At 37.1% G+C, this 25,875-nt stretch overlaps 1 protein-coding gene across 3 annotated transcripts in view; it reads right to left on the reverse strand.

The window, feature by feature from the left end:
• The window catches only part of CNTNAP2 (contactin associated protein 2), a 1,219,341-nt gene that overhangs the window by 965,613 nt on the left and 227,853 nt on the right, over nucleotides 1-25,875 (reverse strand). The gene's annotated exons all lie outside the window — the stretch shown is intronic.

Genomic DNA, 25,875 nt, shown 5'->3' on the forward strand with positions numbered 1-25,875 from the left:
AAGGGGATGCAAGGCAGAAGGGAAGAACAAGTGTTCAGGAACCTCATTCTCCCTGCCATGGCAGCCCTTTTCTGTGCACCTTTCCCCACAGCAGCTCTGTGGGGAAGCAGAAGCAGGGTAGCTAGAGCAAGATATGCAGTCAGGGGCAAGGGTTACCTCTTACTGGGGTACATAACCAAGGAGCTTGTTTCTGATGCTTATTTGCTCTCAGGGTCATCAGTAACTTGGAGAAAATGCTTCAAGCAGCATCTAGACCTTGCAGGGATGCACTGGAGACCTGATATCCTGGTTCTCCAGGCAGGCTGCCAGAAAATACCCGTGTCTTCAGCTGATCCTGCACATCTAGGTATTTTTTTCATGGATAAGGATGGAGACCCTGCTCAGACTGGATCAAGACATGGCCTTGGCATCCATCCAGGCTCAACAATTGGGGAAAGCTTCTGTGCCCAGTAACATACATGTCATCTGGGATCTTTGTCATGCTGTTTCTGCAAAGCCAAGCTGAGGCCAGGCACAAAAATGTCACAAGTGTCTTCCTAAAGGCCAATCCCATCAATATGCCATTGTAGGCAATTGCCTGTTTTGCTTAGATCTTAAACTAACCCTGTTAATACTGGTTTTAACTCAGGACTCACTGTTTTTAGCTGGAACAGGAAAATCATTCTTTCAGCTCTGGATCTTCCAGTTCAATACCTGTTCCTGGCCAATATTCCATGTAGAATTTGTGCTAGTTTTCCCACAGAATCAGCATTTTACTAGCAGTGAGCTTTCCACTGAGGGGGAAACAGGATTTCTGACTACGAACACAGCCCTAACCACCCATCAACATTATGAGTCGTTGCACCTCAGAAAATAACTACAAACAGATATACATATACATACACACACACGCCTTCAGTATCAGGCATTTGCATGACAGCATGAATGCCACTGAACAATGCAAATATTATTAGACCTTATTCATGTGATTGAGTAGGTATACATTTATTTCTACAATGAGACTGAAGATAATGGGAATACTTCTGCCATGGGACACTGCATATGGCAAACTGAAATTCACTGCTTTAAGTAATGTTTCACCTAATTTTTTAAACCACTGTATTTCATTGCCTAGCATAAAGAAACTATATGATGCCATACAATACCTTCACTATTAGGTTATGTTCGTAAGTTGCACTTGATTAGCAGTTTCCTCCCTTTAATTAAAAATGTATTTCACTGCTTTAGTTTAGTTCATTTTATGAATTTTCCTTAAGGTGAAGATGTAAATTAGATTTTAGCTCCTCAAATTGTATAGGAAGACAGATTTCTAATTTAAAAAACCTCTAATTATGAACTATTAAATTCTAATATTTGAGCACTTAATTATAAAACACATTTACTGATTCCCCTAAGAAACACACTGAAACAAATTCATAAGTAGAACTTAATTGGAAATGTAATATGACTAATAGAAAAACTAGAGATGAAATATGAAGTGGAAATGTGGCCGCTGCCACAGTTACATGCTCATGAAAGAGAATTTAATGTTATAAACAAGAAAAAAATTAATCCTCTTAAGTCAAAAATCATCTAATGGTGAATACAGTCAGAGCCAGCTCTTGACCCAACATTTCAGCTAAACAGTCTTGCTGAATCTAATAATACTTTGCAAAAAAGGATGAGATGACTGTGCTCATCGGCAGATGGCAATCATGGTGGACCAAGGTGGAACCTGAAAGTTCATGAACGAAAGCAATCTCCTTCAATATAGTAAGAATAATTAATGTCATTGCTAAAAATATTAATTTTTAAATACTTTTTCTAGATATTCTAACCATCTTCACATGCAAGCACTTCCAATTTACTACAACCTGTATATTTTCTAAGACTCAAAATGAAAATATCTCCACAGAGCTGGGTATAAATTGGACACCTGTGGCCACCACAAAAAAGCAAAGCAATCCATAAGAAATTAAAGGAGTAAAATTAGCCTTCCACTTTTGGCAACAGGAATGTTAAATGTGATAATAGTTTAATGATGTTCATCTATCTCCCACGCTACTTAATTCACAAAAATTACCATACAAATTATTCTCCAAGGGTTTGTAATAGAATGGAAAAAGTGAAGAAGGTTAGCCATAAGGTAGAGAACAAAACAGTGGAAAAGCATGTGGTACTTTGAAGGTCCTCACAGACTTTCCGTAGATGGGAACTCACGACATTGCTGAATATATGCTCTACCACGTCACCATAGTCTCACACACTACCACCTTTGGCTTGCAGGGCTTGTGCTACATAATACGCTCTTTTCTTGGCCACCCAAACTTCCTTGACACAAGGTATCTATTGCTCCAAGCTTTCCCACTTGGGATTAGCAGAAGCAAGGAGATGCACAAGTTTAGCAAGTGGAAAGAAATTAGTCTACATTGTAGCTGGTACTAGAATTATGCAGATAAAGACAAATACGTTGTCCGTTCAACCCATGTACTCTTTAGACTAAAGACAGAATTTTCATATATTCTTTCTTCCCTTTCACCACCCTTCACTTGATTTCTTTAGCTGAACATAAATCATCTCTCTTTCTCCCTTTCATCCAGACTTTTTGCCAACAATTTAATGAAAGTCTTAGGTGTCATACCCAACCAAAATTATAATGCATTCTATTTTAAACCTTTCAGCCAGAGCTTTTCCACTGTATGCTTTTGTGACTCCATTTCAGACAGCCTAGGGGCTGTCACAAGAGGCTCTACCCCTTTCAGAGTACATCTTGTCAGAAAACCGCTTCTGGGAAATGGTCAGTCTTTTTCCTGACATGAGCAGAATGCCACTGGTTGAAAAGGGGGCATGCTGTCTTCTCCGTGCCTCGCAGTGCAGCTTCACCTTAACCAGCCAGTCACACTGACAGAAAACCACTGGCCTTTCGCCTTTTTTCTCCATGTTTCCTCAAGCAGTTGAAGAACTTGCAGGGGGCTTTTTCCCCTCTGTGGCAGGTATAGCAAGTTAGGTAAGACTTTATAAGCACTGGTTATCCTTCTGCTAGTAAAGTATGAAACCACTTAAGCTACATCTCAGCTGTCCTTCTCCCAACAAGATTTCAACATAGACTATCAGTAGTGAGGTAAGGACAAAAGTCTGCGTAACACAGTCTCAAACTTTGCACTGAAGCATTAAGCTCAGTGAGAGCAAAGACTCAAATATTTACTTAACCCCTTGACCTTTGGTTAGGAATTTGGTTAGTTCAGAAACAGAAAACGTGTTTCATAATTAGAAAAATGCATTTGTCATTGTATCTGTCACAGGTGGTCTGAAGAACACCAAGAACTGAGATAACAGCAGTTTGTCTACTCTGTTATAGTCATTATTACTATAGCTTTCATAAACATCTTCTAAAACTCCCTGGATAACATCTGACAGTAGGATTGCTACCTGAAGCATTAAATCAGGTATTGACAGTATTGCATCTTTTCTGTTTGAGTCTAGCCTTGTTATATCATTTTCCAATAATCTGATCATAAGAAACAAATTTACTATTTTTTTCATGCTGAAGAAGGTTAAACTGAGTTCCACTGACGGAGCACTTCCTGTTTTAATTTTATGCATGGGCAATTTTTCTAACAGTTTCCAAAAATTTTCACAGTTCTTTTTAGAGAGAGCAAAATGAGCAAATGTTTTGCAATTCTTTGCTAGAAATAGATTAATTTTTCTTCAGAAACTCACGCACCAGCAGGCTCAGATAAAGTTTGGAACAAACTGCTGGTGTATACTACTTATCTCATATATCTTTCACACTACTAGTTCCATTATGAGGAATAATAAAATGAAGCAAAAAAGCTCAGGTAATAAGCAATCCATTGATTTGATGTTAGTTCTCATAGGATGTTAGCTGAGTGTGATCTCTGTGAAGCTCAGAATTGCAAAGTTCTTGCTCTTGAGAGTCATTACCACACAGATGCTCTTCAGAGTGGCATGCAGTGACAGTGTTTACTCAGACAAATCTAGTGTTACAATTATACCTTAACTGTGCAAAAGAATAATGCTATTTCACACCAATTCTAATATAGAGTATTAATTATATTAAATATAACTGTAATTATTACAGAGTAGCAATCCATCTTCTCATAACTGTTCAATTAATTTGTGCAGACAAAAAAGTTCTGTTACATTAATCTCTTTTTGAAAGAAGATTATGCTATGGCAGCTCCATTTAAATATCACGCATGTGTCTGGAGATACATCTGTCACTACAACAAAAGTACTGCTGTAGGTCTAAATGTAAAACTGGTAATACAAAAAAAGTGCTATTGAGTTAAAACACTGGAAGACCCAGACCAAATTCTGTTGTCCATTTTTAAACCTCTGTCCCACACTGCGTTATTTAGAATGGTTGTTAAACTAACCAAAACACAACACTCTATTCATGGCATCATCCCAATGGAGAGACTAGACAACCCCAAGCAAAAGCTGAATTACACAGCACAATCATCAGAAATGGTCTAGATGCAGTGGTAAAACACTTGGCCCATTCACAAAAGCTGCCTGAAGAACAGTTGTGCTGGTTTTGGCTGGGATAGAGTTAATTTTTTTCATAGTATCTAGTATGGGGCTATGGTTTGGATTTGTGCTGAAAACAGTGTTGATAACACGGAGATGTTTTAGTTATTGCTGAGCAGTGCTTACACAGAGTCAAGGTCTTTTCTGCTTCTCACCCCACCCCACCAGTGAGTAGGCTGGGGGTGCACAAGGAGTTGGGAGGGGACACAGCCAGGACAGCCGACCCCGACTGACCCAAGGGATATCCCAGACCATATGACGTCATGCTCAGCATATAAAGCTGGGGGAAGAAGAAGGAAGCAGGGTGGGGATGTTTGGAGTGATGGTGTTTGTCTTCCCAAGTAACCATTACATGTGATGGAGCCCTGCTTTCCTGGAGATGGCTGAACACTTGCCTGCCCATGGGAAGTGGTGAATGAATTCTGTTTTGTTTTGCTTTGCTTGCATGCGTAGCTTTTGGCTTACCTATCAAACTGTCTTTATCTCAACCCACATCTTTTCTCACTTTCACCGTTCTGATTCTCTTTGCCATCCCACTGTGGGGGGGAGTGAGTGAGTGGCTGTGTGGGGCTTAGCTGCCGGCTGGGATTAAACTACGACAACAGTCTATATGAATCTAGAGGAATCTTGCTATGGCTGTACTGTAGATGTGCTATTTTCAGCCCTCTTACCTGCTTCACATACAGCTTGGAATTAATGACCAGGACATATGGGCCACTTTCAATTTGAGAGTTAGAATTCAGAGGAAAAAGGAATTACTGAAAAGTAGGCAGCTACGATCACACAAAGGTTCATGTAGATGAAGGGGTTTATCTTGTTCCATCTTTAAGGTAGTATAAATTACTTGGTATTCAATGTTCACCAGGTTTGTCCACATGGGCAATTACAGCAGAAATACAAAATACATGAATTCCATTAGAGTTTAACACACAGTCATTTTATCGAGAAAACAAGGAATTTCATATATATTCACAATAAAGTGTACAAATAATTATTAAAAAAACCCTTCCTTTTGCTAGTATCTTGACTCTAATAATAGCAACAAGAAAAGACTTGGTAATGCAGAAGTCGTATTTAAATGGATATACTTTCAGGAAAGACTAGATTCATTACAAAAACTGTTATGATGGTAGCATTTTTCTGAACAAAGAATAAAAATGAAGAGATAAGAAAGCCTCAAACAAAACTAAAGATTTAGGAAAAAAGTTATATTATTCTCCATACACCATTTTTATAAATACAGACTTCAGTTTGTAAAACCTACCTATAGGTAAGCTTACAAGGACTGTGCAGAATGCTTTTGCCTTCTAATAGTTTTACAGAAAACCCTAGTCAAATCATAAGTAATTCACATTAATTCTATTGTTATATTATTGTGTATTAACACATTAACAGTTTTCCTCTGTAAAACACAATGTGCTTTTCAAAAAAACATAAACTCTACAGAAAAAAAAAAGTGGGTTTTTTTTTCCAGTTTGCTCCATTTTATAAATCTCCTATGTCTGGCCACAGTGTGCCACTGACTTACTCAGTAGTATTCATCAAATAAAAAAACTGTAACAGGAAACCTTAAATATAAATTCATGTTATTTTATGGTCATTATTCCTCTGCTTGTCTAGCCCACTACTTCAGATATGTAAAAAACTTGATTGAAATTCTCATGTCTAGGACCCCAGCCATATCTACCACAAAAATACTTACACATATGGTATGTAACTTTTATTTAATGCTACTTTACTTAGTTTCTACCATCCTGCTCCTGAATGCTACACAACATGTTTCATAACGAAATGCAGAGTGAGCTGTGACATTTTTGAGCTAGCTCTTTATTTAGGAAAAAAAAGCATGACATTCCAAAACAAGCAAACAAAAAAATGCCATTGGCTTTTCAGAATATTCAGTCCACACCTTTACGAATCTGGGCATCCGAGTAAAAATTTTACTGCAGTATGTCTGCCTCCAAGAACGTGTTTAATCTTAAAGATCCTGCAGCACTTCTGGTCAAAATATATCCATCATTCTTTTTGCCAAAGAATTTCTGGTATTCAGTAGAATAACCACTACATGAAGAAATGTTTTGCTTCTTTAAAACTTATCTTTAAGAATAAATAAATTGAAAAGACACCCAAAAGACACCCAAAATTACCTTTAAATGAAAGAACACTGCCAGTTTGCTACTTGAATTTCTGCAGTCAGAATTTTCTGAGGGAGAATCTTATTTTTCCAGATAACTTGCTAAGATTATGATTTATATGAGACCTACAGGAAAGAGAGTTCTCTAATTTGGCAATTCATCTAATCACCTCTGTGTGCTGGCTATGCCTAAAAGGCTTAATCCTTTCACAGTATATTCCAAGAATGAACTCATTGATAACATCAGAAATAAGACAGACTACTGTGCTACTTGCTATTGAAGGTTAATACACAGAACCACACAGGCAATTTCCACCTCATATTAATCTGTGTTCCTTATTGCCACTTAGTAATTTAACATTATAAAATACTACAAATAATCAACCACAGATACAGTAACTTTGCCATTGTTGTGATGGCTATCAGCCAATACAAGTCTAAAATAAGAAGATCTACCTTCACCTACAACTCTTGTGCTAGAGATACATGCATTTGAAAATGTAAGAAGACACTAGACATTTAAAACACTGAACAATAGGGATTATGAAGTAGCAGATTCGATTTTGTCTTCAACCCATACATTTTTGTTTTCATAGTTTGTGCTTACCTCCTACTTCTTTCCTCTGTCAGTAGCTATATAAAAATAAGGATTGGTAGATGAGAGGGAAAAAAGAAGGAAGGTAAGGGAGGGAGAGTCTGCTTAATTTGAACCACCCTACCACTCCATTAAAAATCTTTCAAAACTTTAATTTCACGAAATAAACAAAAATGGGTTTTTTGCATGAAAAAATCAACTGAACTCCCAAGCAAGATTAATTGCTACAGCACAGCAAGTCCCAACTAGGCTGGGACTTCTAATACATACAAGTACATGATCCTACATCCTACATTTACTCTTTGTGCTCTTCTGAAAAGAAAGAAAATAATTAAACAAACAAACAAACAAACAAACAAACCCCAAAGCAACTTAAAAGCAGATGGAAGTAAAGCAATTCCTTCTGTCTATAGCCAATTTGATTACACATGCTAACCATTTCCTTGTCGGTGCTTGTTATATGGGCTTGGTGATAAAGGGAAATTTCTATAGAATTTCTACATGTAGCTGAGAATTCAGGGCCCAGCAGATGGTTCTAAAATAGATTTGTAGCTTGATTTAACATTATCTAAGCTCAATAGCAAAACTGACACCAGGAGCCTGTCTGCCTGCTTCCCATGAACTAAAAATTATGCATAGAAGTGCTATTCCTACAGTGATCTGATTTTTGGTTTGGTTTTGCCCCCATAATGGTGGTTGGCTTACTGATGTTAAAAGATCTTCTGTACTAAAACCCCTTAACAAGGATTAGCATTTCAGCTGTAGCTCTGCAAATTAAATGTGTTCAAGAAATCATAAAGGCACTTTTGGGTTTCAGAAGAATAAATTATATGAAGATCACAAAGGCTACACAGAGCCATGACTAGTCAACTTCATGTTTCAAAGCAGATGAACTCAGCAAACTGCATGGGAGCTCTTTGCTGGTTTGGGGTTTGTTCTTTTTCTTGTTTGTTTAATTGTTAAAATTTGTCAAAATTTACTTCCATTTTAAAAAGCAAGGAAAAACATACTGAATACATATACAGTATACTGTATACAGATGCACACTGCAACAGGTCTGGATCCTGTCCCCTTATACATAGCCAGCAGCAATACACTTCATCCATAATTCCACTGAAACCCACAGGGCTATTCGTGATTATAAAAACTAGTTTTTAAAAATTCATACATTCAAAAATCATGCATATTTTAACAGCAATGCTAAAAAAGAAACAAAGAAAACACCACCTAGCAAAGAAAAAAAACCCTGCACTTCACTGCACCTACTGTTACTTCCATTAGAAATGAACATGGAAGACCTCAAGTTATCATTATCTTTCTGCTCCCCCTGTGCTTAGTGCTTAGCACACCAGGGTCGCAGGACTTTAGGAAGGTAGGTTCTTCTACAGCAACTATCCAGAGCTTCTGCCTGCCCTCTAGTACATATTTTCTCTTGTGTACCATATCTAAGATCCCATTAGTTCTGTTATCTCAGATTTGAGTGACAAGAGTGATCTGTAAAATACCAAAGCAGTTTCCTGTCATAAGCTGATGAACATTCAAAGTCAATAAATTCAGTACAGAAACACATTTTCAAGGATAAAAGAGATGACATTTTTGCAAGTAAAAGGTAAATTAATGCAATGTTGTTACTCAGAGAAGCAAATCCTCGTTCTTACTAGACTAGATGGGGAGAAAGTTAAAAAAAAGAAGGCTCTTTTATGTTTTGCTGCACTCTGTGAAAAGTGCTCTGATTCTTACCTCTGTTGTACACCTAATATCAAACTGTAATAGACTGGGTTGCCTAAATGAAACATCATTTTACAGTGTTTAAGTTACATCATTGAGAACAGCAGACAACATCAGATGCTTAACTAGGAATAAACTATATTTAAGGTCATAGTTTGGATGTTCACAGAGTATCTGAAATGTTTTGGGGTTTTTTTTATTCCATCAGGAAGAAAATATCAGAAATTTTCCTTTCTTCCTGTCATCCAGAAAAAGTCGTATTTGATGTATTACCTACTCTACTTCAGACTTTTTACATAAATTTTCTCTGCTCTGGCAGTGTCATGTGACAAAAGCCCTGTGGAAACTAAAGCAGAATTTCTTTTCCAGAGTGTGAAGAAAAGGACTAACTGTAACACAGAATAAAAGAGATAAAGCTCCTAATCATGTAAATGGATTAAATATATATTACGTTTAGTATTAAAATAGTATTTATTTCAAAATAAGCATAAAACCCTCAGTTATTACACACAAATTTCCTGACATCCTGTTATTGTTTTCATTTCCATTGAAACCCCGAATTATAAAATAGTCTATCTCTTTAAAAGGGTAAATAAAATAATACTTGTGGTCTTTCACTTGAACCCTAAATAATCACAGCTCCAGCTATTCAAGGTATTTTGCTCAAGCCTAACCCTGAAGTTATGTGCAAAACTGACATATTTGTTCATCTCTCTTTCTATGTTCTTATATATTTTTTTTGTTATGTCCTTGTAAAGTTGAGGCTGTTCCATCAGCTAGATTATTTTTTTGCCAATAATATTGTAATTTAGAAGAACTGGTCATCTAATTAGGAAGAATGAACAGATTTGAAAAGATTATGACTGAAACCCGTTACAGTCTAACATGGCAAATAACAAATTTTCCAGTGATATGTGAAAAATACATCTCCAAAATATTCAGCGTATCATTCAGCTTATATTATTGTATTGATTCTTGTATTGACAACCTCTCCATAGAGAATCACTCAGGATGGTCTAGGGTGGTACAGCTGCAGTAAAGCTTAAGGCTTGTGGCTAGGACAGTCTAGGATGGTTTGTGAATACTACACGGAGAAAGGAAAAGGACTCAAAAGCAGAACAGCAGCCTGCTTTCAGCAAGTCGAAAATACACTAACATCAGCTAAGAACTTCTGTGGATTCAAAGGGAGTGTTGGAAGACTTAAAATATGAGTGGAAAAGGGGATTAACTGCTACACAGGGGAACACTAGAAGGAACAAGCAGTTTGCTAGTATTTTCAGACTTGTTAGAACAGAATGCAGGAATTCCAGTGCAAAATATAGTGACCGAAAGGCAGCATCAGCTTTACAGATGATACAACATTCTGTGTGGTGTAACAGCCTCTACCACCGTGTTTGTCATGACTATTGTCCTAAAATCTTTCTGCTACTCCTCACTCCTATTGCATTTATTCATTTCTCTTTCTAGTTAGTTTTAGTTGCAAAATTTCTTGTTTGTTTGGGTTTTTTTAATTTGGTAAAAACAAAAATAAATGTAATGAAGCAAAAGGAAAAATGAACAATAAAAATTGTCTTGTATATATTTACCTGAGTAGACACATTTATTTATAAATGCATGAAGCTGCATCCTCTTGCATTTAACCTGGTCTTAAAACATTGACTTTGGAAGCATTTCTTTTTATTTCAGTCCATGTAAGTGAGAAGAAATTTAGACAGCATGCTACTTAACAAGAAATTAATTCAAGAATTTTTCTACAACTTTGTATCGTAGCAGGTACCCTGATACTGATGATATTGTGTCAAATTATATATAACAAATAGAATGCCAGAGGAAGGAAAAGATATTTAAGCAGTCATGGAAAAAAAAAATCATTATAATTTTAATAATTATCTATTAGGAAACAAACTCTAATGAAATATTGATGGTTGATCTTTCAGTATGCACATTGATTCCATCTCTAAATATGTATTCCATGCAAAATGCAGAGGATATTTTTCATCAGTAACTTAAAAAATTGGGGGATCTTGGGGGAACTTATAATAACATAGTTATTGTCAGCAGCCACCTACATGCTATTCTCCAATGCAAAGAAAAGTAGAAGTAGTATGAGGACAACATCTTTTTTTTATAAAAGATTATTTTTCTTATAAAAGAAAATGTTTTCCCCATAAATCTTGCCGGACACTTGAATAGGAACAAGGGAAAATATTTCTGCAGGCATGGAAAGTTTTCTTAAGAAACCATCCCTAAATATTACTTCTTTAATCACATGGAGAAAAAATAAACCTGGTAAATGACACAAAACTTTATTTAAAAGCTGATTGTAGTGCTTCCCTCACAGTCTACCCTTCCACCTTGCTTTGCAGTCTAAAGGACCATTTTTCCTCCTGCAAGGAGGAAATTCAGTTACCAGGTCAATGAATTACAACTTTCAGTCTGCATTCAGTAATCAGGAGATCTAAACACCACAAGCAAGAGAGGTGAAAGTCCACTGGCTCAGTAATGGCATGAAGGACACAGCTCCTGAACTTCAGTGCTGATAGCAGCTCCTCGTATATCCATGAGCAGAACAATTACCTCCCTTATCTTTGGCTCCCCTTTGTAAAATCAGACTGCTCTAAAATTCATTATATGCACATAGAGGATGTTGAGGGCAAATGCAAATAAATGCTGTGTGCTCAGAATGAAAATTTATATTAAACCAACACCAATGCAACTGGCTTAGATTATGTTTACATAAAGTACTTTCGAACATGCCTAATTCACATTAAGCACATCCTTAAATGCTCGGTAAGGATTGGGCCTGAGTAGGAATGGGCTTTGGATTATACTTTTTGAGCAGAAAAGGGAAAAGTTGCTTCATATACAAACTGGATTTATAGATATCTACAAGAACAGACTGCTTTAGAATTGCATAGTCTGAGAGTTTTAGAAGCCAAGATCAATGTCTGCACTTCTGAGAATAGTTATCTTAATTTACAGCAAGTATTCACAGAACGACACATTCAACACGCAACATTCTTTAAAAAAGAAAGAAAAAGTGACATATTACATTGCGCTTCCAAGATACTGCAGTTCAGCTGAGCACATCTTACTTGGCAAATGTAACCCATCACTAGCCTTGACAAGAAATTAATGCCAGAGGATTACTTTTTTGTGAAGTGGTGCTGCTGGTTGGAACCGTGGTTCTGTGGCAACTTTCCTTCCTCTTTAAATTGATATACGATCCTGCTGCAGACAAAGTCAGTTCTCCCACTCGGCTGAGCAGACATTATGATTCACAGGGCCAGCATTGCTCTAAATGAACTCTGATCCAGCAGTGCTACTGGCAGATCTTATATTTGTCTCTCATCCATGTGGTTTGTGCTATAATGTGAATGAATGAAAAAGTAGATCTATTCCTCAGGCAGAAAAAATTAAGCTAGCTCTGAGCAGCATTTTAAGAAATGGAAGTCCTCTCTGACTTTTCTCTTTAGGATGAGAAGTGATTTTAAATAACAAAACAAGCCTTTAGATCTTTAAAAAAAAGAGAGAGAGAAAACATTTAAGATAATAACGTTAATAGAGAAGCTGGACTCTTGTCTTCCAGCCTCATAAATTTCACGAGTAACTGGAAATTGAGTCCAAAAGCACTGTGAATAGCTCTTGTCATTTCATCTTAAACAGCCAAGTTCCAAGAACAAACAGAAGCTTAGAACAAACAAAATTATAGGGGTGTCAATCATGCATCTTATCAACATTCAGAGAATTGCCTGTCTTGATGACAGCTTCTTCCCAAACTTATTATGAAAGCAGTATACTTTATTCAAATCTTCAGCCACTGAAAAGTACTGTCAAATTCCTGACCTCATGAACAAAAAATTTGAAACTGAAGTAATTTTAGTATCACCAGTGAAAATATTGTAGATTTACACCAGTGTCTCTGACAACAGAATCTGACTTGATATGTACTATGCAACTAATGAACAATTGAAGGCTCAAATATAAATATTTAAATGCATATTTTTTTCACAAATCACTGTAAACTACAAAAATATTTTTGCAATCTAAATCAGATGAAGTTAACATTCTTAGACTTTTTTTTTCCTCTAAATAGTTTTTTAATCCAAATAGATAGTGAACATAATTTTCATTTTGCTAATTTCTGTATGAGAATTAAACCAACCTTTTAACACTGATACCTTATATCACTGAAATTAAAGTTATATATGCCTTGGTGCTCTGGGGCATTTATATGCCAGTGTTGTTTGTATACCAAATAGCTAAAATTGTTTCTTTACTGTGCTTGAAAGTGTGAAATCAAAGCATTTGTTAGGACTGTGGTGTGGAAATAAATGGGTAACAGAAGACTGTGTGAAGATGTTAAGACCTCGCTGAACACCCACTTCTCTTCCAGGAAATCAAGTGGGTAAGAAAGAGGGATCACATGGAAAAGCTGAGAACTTCATGGTCTGCATACTTAAATTTTATGGTGCTGAGCCCCAACCACCTATCAACCCCTGTCTACTTCCCATTAGTCAAGGAAGCCTGGAGTGTGAGTTGCAAGCTGACATCTCAATCCATGCTAAATTTCCACAAATCACAAGCTGTTATCAAAGCCAGCAGGAACCCAATACTGAGCCAAGAGCCGGTTTCAGATTAGCATCTTTCCTTGGAAAGATTAAAATTTATTTTATGCTTCAAAATCTTGTTTAAGCTGCAAAAGGGAATGAAGCTGAGCATTATGAACCTGTTCTGCCACTCACTAAATCAGTCCTAATAGGATTTTGCCACCTGTGCAACAGAGAAAAGGAAAGGGAGGGGCAGAGGTTGGAATCAGAGTATCTGTCAAACCGCAGCAGTGACATATGTTATCTCTGCTTTCCAGCTTGGTGCTCTGTGTCAACAGTAACCCCAGCAGAAGAATTCTGGTCAAAAAGATGAACTCTCATATGGCGAAACAGAAAGATGCAACAGAGCACTGGCTAGTTTTGCTCTTTTCTGACTGCATAATTTGGGAATGGGAGAGCGTTCAGGCTCTCAGGCTCAACTTTCAGACCACAGCTGGAAATTAATCCAAGAATAATTCACATAGAAAGGTTAAATGCTGAGGGAAAAAAAAAAAATCCCATGTCTTCTAAACCATGGATTAAAAACTAAACTCTGGATTCACAGTTATTTCCCTCCATTTTGAAATTTTCAGCCTTTGGACTGAAGACTTTGTCTATCATGATGCTTCATTCTCTTGGGAGTATCTGAAAGGACGAACTATCTCAGTTCAGGTGCTTGATACATTAACCACAGGAGAGCTCTTATTGTATTTAGTGGGTTGGGATCATAGACAATAAGCAAAAGTTTTCACTGTTATTAGTTTGCTTCCAGGCACCTGTTTCAGACCCTTCTCAAATCCTTACTGGTATGAATAAGAAAGTCTCCCAAGCCAGCACCAACCTCTATCTGTCCTTTCCAGCAGAGAAAACATAGAAAATAAAAACTAATTTGTTTAAATAACCTGCCATACTACTATGTACCTAATATGTAGCTCAATATTAGCTACATAATAATGTGTAGCTCTCCAACTCTTATGCTTAGTATTAACAGAACATGTAACAGTTTAGGCTGAACAGGATAAAATTACCAAGGAACAGGAAAATTAAATCTTGGTTACATTGGTACAGCCTAACAGATTAAATTAAAATTCACTGATTTCTAACAGCTGGGGATTGGGCCCCTTTGGAATATCAAAGCCCTCAGAAGAAAAAAATTAAAGAACTAAAATGGCAATATCCCCTTCTCTGCAGTTCAATGGCAAACAGGGCTTTAGCATTGTAGTGCTGTATCACAGTGTAAGTATTAAAAACATATGAACATATCTATCTCAAAAAGGGGAACAGTTTAACTAGACTGCAAATCTGACAATGTATCAGCCGTTACAACTACAGCATCAACCTGGGGCATCTTGTGCATTTTCAACATTACCCTTTGCCTTCAGTACACCATAGAAATGAGCCTTGATAGAGCCTGAACTGCTTTTTAGATATACTCAATGCTAGCTAATTTTTGGAATCAAGACATTCACAAATATTTTTTAACCAATACATGATATGTATTAGAGAGACAACCTATATCATTAAATTGTTTTCTATTTTAAGGATAAATAAAGCATAACATCTCTATAGAAATGAAACCTTTAGTTTTCTTATGGGATTAAATATATGTTAAGATTTTCAAAGAGGCTAAAGTTTGGCATCTGAAATAATTTTTAGGTACATAAATTAATTACTTTTCTAGAGATGCTAAAGTATTAGAAAAGTGCAGAAAAGATTTCACTAAGGAGATTGCCCAAGTTGAATTGAAATACCTTCTGAGCTCTCCTCCTCATGCTGTACCTCAAAGAGACTGGTATGTGCAAACTTGCAATACAGAAGTGCAAAAAAAAAATATTTCCACAGTTTATGGCTATGTCAGATCAACTCTAGTTGCTCAGCAGGAAGGTCAGTTGCCTGCTAAGGTTTAAACGGAAGTCAAAACAGTAGAGCCAGATCTTCACTGATGCTTAGCCCAAAATGTTACCATTTAATTATTTTTGAGGGAGCAGTTCTGCATGCCCTCAGTCTAAAAGTGTTACAGTTAGTAACTTGCAACCCAAAGCAGCCAACCTTTTCTTACAGATTTATAGGTTTACAACAGACTTGCCAGCTGAGATTGTAATTTTATCACAAGAAGCTCTTCTTGGGTTGCCCAGAGCATCTCCTTCAGTTTAATCACTTTTGAACCTCCATCAGCTCTGCAATGACTGACTAGAAACTGATTTTAATCTCTGGTAGTTGGGAAGCTCTAATCTTGCAGGGAAACCTTGTCTGTTAGGAACAGCTGAGATTTTAAATATAAGATGAATATTGAGATATAGCTGGAAACAGTATGAATTTATGACTCTCATTCATATCATAAACATAGTCAAAGAAAAAAAAATCCTGTTTTCACTGCTAGTCAAGTGAAACACAACAAAGGTCTAAAACTTCTTCGTGAAAGGAGAGACAAGTAAGAGGGGGAACAAAAACTGTGTATAGACAAACATGACAGTCTGTAAATTGAATTGTATTCACGAGGAAACTGAAATGAGTATCACATGGATTTCATGACAATATCAGCTGTTAGACATGGGTTCAATAATCAAGGCCAAAAAGAAAGAAAAAATGGTGTAAGTTTACCAAAAAAGTTTTGATTTTAAGGTCTAAGTGTTCCTGTAGATCAGTATCTCTCCTTCCTACACTGCTTAAATTGTTGCTATCTTTTGGTATACTAATTAGTTTGGCAAATTTTTCTGGGGGGAAAAAAAATCTATATAATTCTATATTATTTTTCCATGTGCATGTACTTGCTAGAGTTAATTTTCTTTATAGCAGCCTGTGTGGTGCTTTGTTTTGGATCTGTGACTAAAACAGTGTACATAACACACCAGTGGTTTTGGGAATTGCTGAGCAGAGCCTGCACAGCATCAAGGTCTCCTTTTTTTCCCATTCTGCCCCCCCAGCAAGTAGGCTGTGGGTGGGCAAGAAGTTGGGAGATGACACAGCCAGGACAGCTGACTCGAACTGACCAAAGGGATGTCCCATACCGTCGTGCTCAGCAATAAAAGCTCAAGGAGAGGAGTAGGAAGGTGGGATGTTTGCAGTTATGGCATTTCTGTTATACATGCTGATGCCTGGCTACCCAGGAAGAGGCTGGACATTGGCCTGCCAATGGGATGTAGTGAATAAATTCCTCTTTTTGCTTTGCTTGCATGTGCAGCTTTTGCTCCACCTATTAAACAGATGTTATCTCAATCCATGATTACTCTTGCCATCTTTGTATTTTCTCCCTGTCCTGCAGGAGAGGGAAGCAAGCAAGTGGCTGTGCAGCTGCCTGGCTGCTGGCTGGGGACAGCCCACCACAGAGCATTACCACAGAAACTGCTTTAAAACATAAGCATCCTCTGGCAAAAACAAAACTGCCAAAAAGAAGGGGGGCAAACACAGAACCAGCCTTAGCAATGACAGAAATAGGGAGACTTTTCCTTAGGAACTAAAACAGCTGTACTGAGTTTGTTGCAACCTAAGAAAACTTCTGGCAGTTTCCTAGTTTCTACTCCCCCCACAGACTTACTTATTTCTTTCTCTCTTGCTGTCTAACTGTAGATACTAAAGTAACAGCACTGAATATATAATAAGTTACAAATAAAACATACCAGACTGCTGAAAGCTTACACAAGTGAGTAAGAAACTAGCTAAAGGATGATGTGTAAGCAAACTAAGTATTGGCATGCAGGAAAGCAGAACTCCTCATGGCTAAATCTTATATAATGCTTCTATTAAATGGCTTTAGCACAAAAAGTAGACTTGCTATGATGAAAATGGATTACGGCATGAAGTTGGGAGACATCAATACAAAGGAGGAACAGAATATTATCCAGGAAAAATTAGGTGGCTTTGAGGTTTGTAATTGAAATGGAATGAAGTGTAATAGAACAAGGGCAAGGGGCTATTAACATGAATCCATGATATAGAATGAGTGTACATCAGCTAAAAATGATAAAAAGGCCTGGCTGTATTTATTGATCACAGGTTGACTATAAATCACCGGCATGATGCAGCTGTGAAAAAGGCAAATGAAATTTTAAGATGCATCAGGAGAAGTGTTTTGATAGAAGCGGACAGCTATTAAAGCCTTTTTACAAAACTCCTTGCGTGGGAGAGACTTCATCTGAAACATGTCATCTGATTCCAATTATGCACATTAAAAAAAAAAAAAAAAAATGAACTCACACCAGAATAAATGTGGAGGCAAGCTCCAAGGATGACCAGCGAAACAAATTGCCAATGTCATAAAAGAACAGATGGGAAGAAAACTGGCTTGCTTAGTCCAACAAAACAAGTCTGGAAAGGTAGCATGGTTATTCTTTAGAAGTACATGGTTAGATAATCCCAAAGAAGGGAAAGAAACTAGGAGACAAACAGTGACATAAGAACAGAAGTTTGCAAAGTGGGCATGAGTAAACTGAGGCTAAAAACTTGAAGACAGTTGCTAATGAACAGCGATGTTGGCTCTGAAACAGCCTTTCTAGAGGACAACCACTTTCCTAATGCAAATTGCCAAATACATATAGATCCTTTTTGCATACTTCTTTGTGACAATAGAAGACTATTTGACTGTCCCTTACATTTTCTACACCCCTCCTTCTAAGTAGTGCTTAGCTCCCACTTCCAGTTGGTCTACTAGGCCATGTCACGATCTGAAATGTTATTATTCCCACACTGAACCTACAGGATTATATAGGAACATAGGATTTGTGCATGTCCCTAATCTCTTCAGAGAAAGTAACTGATTTATTTTCTTATCTGCATTTCACCAACAAATCTTATTATAGCTGTTTCAAAAATGCAATGTAAAAGAAAGGGTGATTTTTAAAGTAAGTATATAATAAATTTTGTACAGCTACCAAGTAAACTTAGCTGCATGCTTTTCTGAAGAAGGAAGAGGGCAGAGGAAGGGAAATTAGTAAGGGAAATAATTTAAGGCAAACCATTATTACCTGGAAATAACCATAAACTCTCGGGAGCCATTTTGCTAAGAAAGACCTAACAAGCACACCATTCCACTCCTGTGGAAATACGGAGATCATTTATCTAGTTACAGTTGCATGATAGGCAAGTTGCACATGAGTCTTGTAATACATTAAAAAAAATGCAGTAGAGCAAATTCCTCACCTTGACTTTGTTCATGTCAATCTGATTAAACATTCCTATCTCAGACGAAATATAGTCTGCATTTGACAGAGCTGGTACAAAAGATGAGAACCTGAAGCATGTAAATAAGGTCAGCACTATGTATTTCCAGCCCCTATTATCAGTTTAGGAGACAGCTGTTAGCACTAAGCAAATTTTTGTTTAAAGGTATCAGAAGGAAAAAGCTAGAAAAAAGCCCATGTGCATTTCATATTGAACTCAGTAATAACTAGATGATGTTACTGTACCTGAACATTTGCAAAAATACAACTCCTCCTCCTACACACACACACACACACACACAAACAACAACAAAAACAACCACCCCACAAGCCAGTCCATGATGGTAGTAAAGCAGTAACTGAGCTGCTGGAACATGGAAATTGTGGGGGAAAATATGGTACATTTGCTCTAGACCACTCTCATAATTTTTCTCAGAGAACTTCAGCGCAATCTACCAAAACTATTAATTTTATAATCACTAGATACAACATAGCTGATACAGTAAAATCTTATAGTGGGCAACAAATTAATTGAGCAGTAATTTCAGCAGTTTGCTACAAAGTATGCATTAGATGTATTCTCAATCCTCATTAATTCCAATTCAATGGACTGGTGGTAAAAGTGACATAAAAATAATAAAGCACATAAAACACGGAGTCAAACTCTGATCCTTAATGCTGCTAAATTGCAAAGCGACATCATAATAATGTGTTGAAAATTTAATACAGAAATGCCTGCATTGTTTACCAACTCTAAGAGGCAGGAGAGCTTTACAATGAAACACAAATTAAAATTAAAAAACAACATAAATTACAATCCTGCTGGATACCACTGATCCATGAGCATGAAAAATGTTGCAAGAACGTGTCACCACAAGAGAAACAAAGGCTGCAGATCCCTTTTCCAACCTTCAGAAGAGCAACATGTAATCTGTCTTTTTCCTTGGGAGAGTCTCATGTAACCAATGGTTTATGGCATGACATAAGACAATCTAAAAAGAGTTGCTGCCTACTACCTGACAACTAGACCTAAGCTGTCATAGTATTCAAGGATTTGAGGTAGGCAAGGTTGATCATGTAAAATAAACTGGCTCCCAGTGGTCTATGAACAACATGCAATCTTGCATCACCAACATAGCCCTTGAAGTTGAAATACAACATGGCAATGTGTCCTCATTTTTAAATTAGAAAGTAAATTCAGTTCTCAGGATTTTGTGAGGGCTTATTCTCAATAAATTTCCATTTTTAACAGTGACAGCTGTAAAAGTACTTTTTGGTCAGAGATTGGTAAGACACTAGAGAAAATTTGCACAAATTATTTGATTCAGTTTGTCCCTCCTGCAAACACTGTGATAAATTCACACTGAAAATCTTGCAGACATAAAGTACAACTTCACTGACAAATTAAATGGAAGAATCAAATCAAGCAACAGAACTGCGCTAAGCTTCTGTCAGCTATTAGTTGCATGCTAGAAACTGGGTACGTAAATGTATGTCAACTTGTTTCTGTAACTTTGAGCCTTTGAAGTAAAACAAGAGAAATAGTGCATCTACGTTATAATTTGACTTTTGTTCAGGAGTGTGCTTTTGCAGCCAATCTCCTTATCTTCCTCCCTTCCTGTGATGTGGCTTACACTGTGAAGCCTCAGGTAACATGAACAGGATCCCTTTTGAAAGAACCAGAACTCCCTGAATACACCTAATGCATCCCATTCTATAAGAGGGACTGGTCCATGGGATCAGGAGCTAACCCAAAGTACAACTCCCAGACTATATACAAATACTGTGTCCTGAGAGCCTACCGATTTGCTCTACAAATCCACTCCTGTTGGACGGTGCTACTTGCTAATGTACACACAGACAAAGACAAATAAAGCAGAGTAAGACCAGGGAGAAATAAGGGTTAGGTTAAAAAATGTCACACAGTGAAGTGATGCAGAATTTGAAACATTTGTGACAGAGAATTTGTGAAGACCTCACTGGATCTGGGTTTATTGCTAATTACTCTTGTAGAAGTAGAGAGAATACAATTATAATACACAAAAAGCACTCAGAACTTTGCTGTTTGTAAAAAAAATTATTTGGTACAGATTCTGAAGGAGAAGGGGTCCAAACCAGAGTTCAGTTTACTTCACTAGAGAAGTCAGGTGTACAGCACAACCAAACACATTTACATTCTTGACTGATGTTCTTGGAAGTGTGTCTGAAAACACAAAACTCTGCAAAGCTTGAATTGTGTTTTTATTGCACAGTTAACTGTTCCAAAACCACTCTCTTGATCAAGGAAAAAAAACTATGAATATTTTCTCTTGATAAAAAAGTGAAAAGTTTGTTTTATAACTTGAAAGCCCAGCTTTTATTTTTGAAAATCGTAGCCTAAATGCCTTTCTACTATTCAATACTTCAGTATGAAATAAGCAGAACTGAATATGAACCACGTGCTACAACTGCAGTTGAGAAATGACATTGAACTGGAATGTATAACCACATTTCCTGAACAAAGAAAATGAGATAGTTTAGCTGTTTTGTCCAGGGCTGGGAAAAAAAAAACCCCAAACACCCAACCTTTAGAAAGTGAAATTAATTTCAAATGTGTATAGACCTGTATAGAAGAGGGATAATCTGATGGATTTATCATCCTCTATTTCCTCCATTAAATCATCACTTTACAAACAACTAACCTTCCAAATGAGCTTCAGACTTAACTTTGAGCTTAAAAGGTGAATTTATTATGCAGGACTCCACTTCAGGAATGAAAGACAAGTGCCTGCAGCTCAGAGCGAGAGGAAACAATGCCTTGCCAAAAAGAGACACTGAGGACAAATGATGAGATACGTTTAAGAAAATCTGTCACTGTCTTATCTACATTTATACTTGGAAATCAAAGCTCAAATTTCTGACTGTTCCCCCAAATTCTTGCCATATTCAATTCTAAGTCATTCAGAGAGAATAGATGGCTAAGACTGATTTCTTTTTATCTATGTTTGTAGTACGTCCCTTAGTCATCACACATCTCTGGAAGGGCAAGGCAAAAGCAGCAAAACTCAACCTCTTTTGAAGAAGTTGTGATGAGTAGAGGTTGTATTTCATATGCAACTTCAATAACCATTTAAATTCTGAAAGAACTTTACTGGAGTACAAAGAGTCAGAAAATCAGTAAGAAAAAGCACTCTTTTAGGTCACTAGACATTTCATGCAGCTATTGTTCTTACTGCCATATAATCCTGAGTATCACAATGTTGACAGAAAAATAAAAAAAAATTGCTACAGTCTAAGAACACACTTCTTTGAGTCTGATATGCAAAGATGACAGTTGGAGTGACTAATATGCAGCCTTTTTTTACGGTTCCTTTTTAGAGTACACCTGAGGTTGGTTTGTTTGTCGCTCAAGCTGTAACTAATTTGTAGTTATTGACTGTTGCACAGTTGCAAAAGAGATCATCTTCTTTAAGTTCCTTTTTTTTCCCCATCGTTCTCAGTTCACATTTTCTGCCATCTACTTGAGTTGCATTGTCCTATACTATGCAGTAGAACTAAATCTCAATGTGAAAATATGCCAAATTACTCAGCTAAAACTGTCCTTGCACTTTTTTTTCTGCTATAATCATGAAAATGGAAGGAAAACACAAACACATAGGGCTATTCATCTATTCAAATCAAAGCGCTTAGTATGCAAACACATCCTTAAGCAAAGCACAGCACAAACAATTCAAAGACAGGGATCCTCCAAAAAGGGAATAAAAAAGGATTCTGGTGAATTTAAAAATCCAGAGTTGTTTACTCTATTCAAAATAGTTCAGTCATTTTGCATTCCGCTCAATGTTCTGAAGCTGATATTAAGCATACATTGTAAATGGACTTGAAGACATTTTTATAGTAGCTTGCTAAAGAAACAGATGTAAATCTGACAAAAAACAGGTGAGGGAAGAATGGGCCTAGAGAGGGGTAGAATAACCTGCTAAGGAAAGTTACAGAAAACATCCAATCTATCAAACTATCAGCAGGGAGACTGTCAGCATCCTGGAAAAAAGAAAAGAAAAAAATTCAATGCTTAAGACTTCTGAATAGCTTTTCAATGCTCCTATAGTATTTTTAGGCTTAAATATAATGGGAACAGATAAATCACCTCATGTTTCATGCTGTTGCCCATACGTGGGCTAGGAAAGCATGACCCAGGGCCAAGACTTGCAGACTTTGTCATCCCTCAGTATTGCAGGGTTTTCAGGTGCTCTTCAGGACCTTTTGTTCAATTCACACTGAGCTTAATTAGTGATAACACAGGGATAAACTATTGTGTGCAGGTAATTCTGATATTCCTGAGGACAACCAAGGGCAAATTAAGGCAGGCAGATTATGCTGTCTAGGTCTCTGATTTCCTAGAGCTGTTTGCTTAGTTCACAGTTTTCCTGCTTTAGTCCTCTAAATAACAGACATTCAGACACATGTAGCGCAATCTCAGCTTTCTGTGTCTAGACAGTCTGCAAAGAGGTTTTGATATATCACATCCTCCAGATATTTCCTGCCCCAATGACGAAAGCAATGAATCTCTGGTACTCTGTAGCACTCATCAGACTTCCAGCACAAGCTCATGGGTAGTCAATCAATAATGCACATGTGCAGCGGTTATCTGACCCAAGTAGCTACTTGACAGTTACTGGAAACTAGTTATTTGGCCAGCTTTTTGACTCCAGTGCACTGGGAGACAACTGGAGCTACTGTTCCAAATGGGAAATACTGGAAAGATGGCTGAACTGTTCTTTTCTGCCCACACACTCTTCTGGATGATAAAGAGGACATGATTGGTAACCTTAAGAAGAGTGCAACAGCTTTTGTTACCACACACAATCAAGTACATATAAAACTCAGCTCTGGGCTGTACACTAAGATTCCTCTTCCTGCTTTTCTTGGCAGTTCAGAGGAAGTAGGGAGTTACTAGGTAACTTGAGCTCCAGTGGGTTCATCCTGTAAAGGCAGGCTGGGACCACGATGGATTGATCCTCTGCAAAGATGTACTTGGGACTCTACATTTCCTCAGTTGAGAGTAGCAAATGGTCTTACATTTGGTACATAGCTACACACAGTTAAAACCACCACCACCTCCGAACAAAAATACCAGTATCATTCTGGATGCCTAGGAAAATGCTAGTAACATGCTCCTACGGCACAATCTAGGGCTGACTCTGAGAACACAACTGATGGAAGGACCTCCCAGAGAGTATTAATAGAATCATAGAATAGAATCATAGAATAGTTTGGGTTGGAAGGGACCTTTAAAGATCATCTAGTTCCAACCCCTCTTCAATAAGCAGGGACGTCTTCAACTAGATCAGGTTGCTCAAAGCCCAGTCCAACCTGAACTTGAACACATCCAGGGATGGGGCATCTACCACCTCTCTGGGCAGCCTGGTCCAGTGTTTCACCACCCTCATCATAAAAAATGTCTTCCTTGTATCTAGTCTGAATCTACCCTCTTTTAGTTTAAACTCATTACCCCTTGTCCTATCACAACAGGCCCTCCTAAAAAGTCTGTCCCCATCTTTCTTATAAGCCCCCTATTATAGCCTTAACTATTGAAAGGCTGCAATAAGGTCTCCCCAGAGCCTTCTCTTCTCCAGGCTGAACAACCCCAACTCTTTCAGCCTGTCCTCATAGGAGAGGGGTGTTCCAGCCCTCTGATCATTTTTGTGGCCCTCCTCTGGACCCACTTCAACAGCTCCATGTCTAATATTTTAAGGTAATGCAAAAATTTGAATCACCAGAAAGTAACAAAAATAGGAGCTATATAGTAGCACCATAAAGGACAAATTCACCTGAGAAGGAAGGTGGTGGACTGAGCAGACATCACCTTCTCATTACCTCTGCAGTCCCACAGTCAGTATTGAATATCATTACAAGACTCTTACCTCTAAAGTGAAGAAAAGGATGAATCTCTGACTCAATATTTTGCTTATGAGAAATGCCAAGTCCTGGTCTTATTAGTCTTGATGTAAAATTATAATAATACCATTGATTAAAGTAGAGTCCTCTGGATTAAAACCAGCCTAAGAGTATAATCTGTACCAATTGTCTTGATCAGTGGATTGCATACCATGTCTAATTACCTAATGAACTGCAGTTATCAACTTTTGGAGTTTTCAGAAGCATTCCATGAAGAATCTGATCATGAAGTACTGTTTCAAAACTGCAGTAATGTTATCTATGGATCAGTCTATGATTTACTCTCGCAAAAAATGCAGTTTTACTGTTCCCCTTTATATAAAACTAATAAGTTTGCTGGCAACCAGTTTGTGTTGTTGAACTATGAACATCAGAACAAAACAAATGCTGAAATTGCTGCATGCCCAGAATAGAGGTACAGGAGGTAAACTAGACCATCTCACTTTCTGTCTCAAAATTCAAAGCACTATTAAGCCATGAGGTAACAGAAAATACATTTTTATAACCTATTTCCATTTTCCCAGTAAAAGTTATTATCTTAGAAGCTCACTGTTCTACCAACAGTGATAACACTGCTTGCCTGGTAGATAAAGCTGAAGAGATGCAACTTAAATATTTTCTGTAGACAGAAATCTAAACAGGTAACAACTAAATATGGTTCCACACCAGCAGACAATGTTTTCTTTCCATTTTTATTTGCTTTCATCATCAGTTTCTATAACATGTATGATAGACATACATGATTTTTTAGTAAAAATTATTTAGCAACACAACAGACTCTCCCCCAATATTAGATAGCAACAATAATATTAATAGTAAAATGATGAAATACTCTGATTTGGAAATAATACCATTCTTCTTACAGTCTGGGTAAATGGCAGAATTTTAAGACAGAGAGTAGAAAATAGAGAAAAACTGTGTATTTTTGACAGTTACAAAAAAGGCAAGGAAGGAAAGCAAGAAATTCTATTTGGCCACAACTCAATTTAAGATGATGTCAGGCATCAATGAACAAAGTGAGATGTAGACTTTGAAAGAAGTTATACAAAAAGGAGAGAAAGAAACTGAAGATAAAACAAGTGAAGAAATTTATTGTGTGCTTAGTATAGTGAACCTGAGATAGTTTTCCCCTCAAAGAAAGCATGTGCAAAATGGAAGAGAATTAGAATTTGTAAGATGGAATGCATAGCAACCTTCAATGTT

Source organism: Aquila chrysaetos, chromosome 3 (assembly GCF_900496995.4).
Source record: "Aquila chrysaetos chrysaetos chromosome 3, bAquChr1.4, whole genome shotgun sequence".
NCBI classification, from domain to species: Eukaryota; Metazoa; Chordata; class Aves; order Accipitriformes; family Accipitridae; genus Aquila; species Aquila chrysaetos.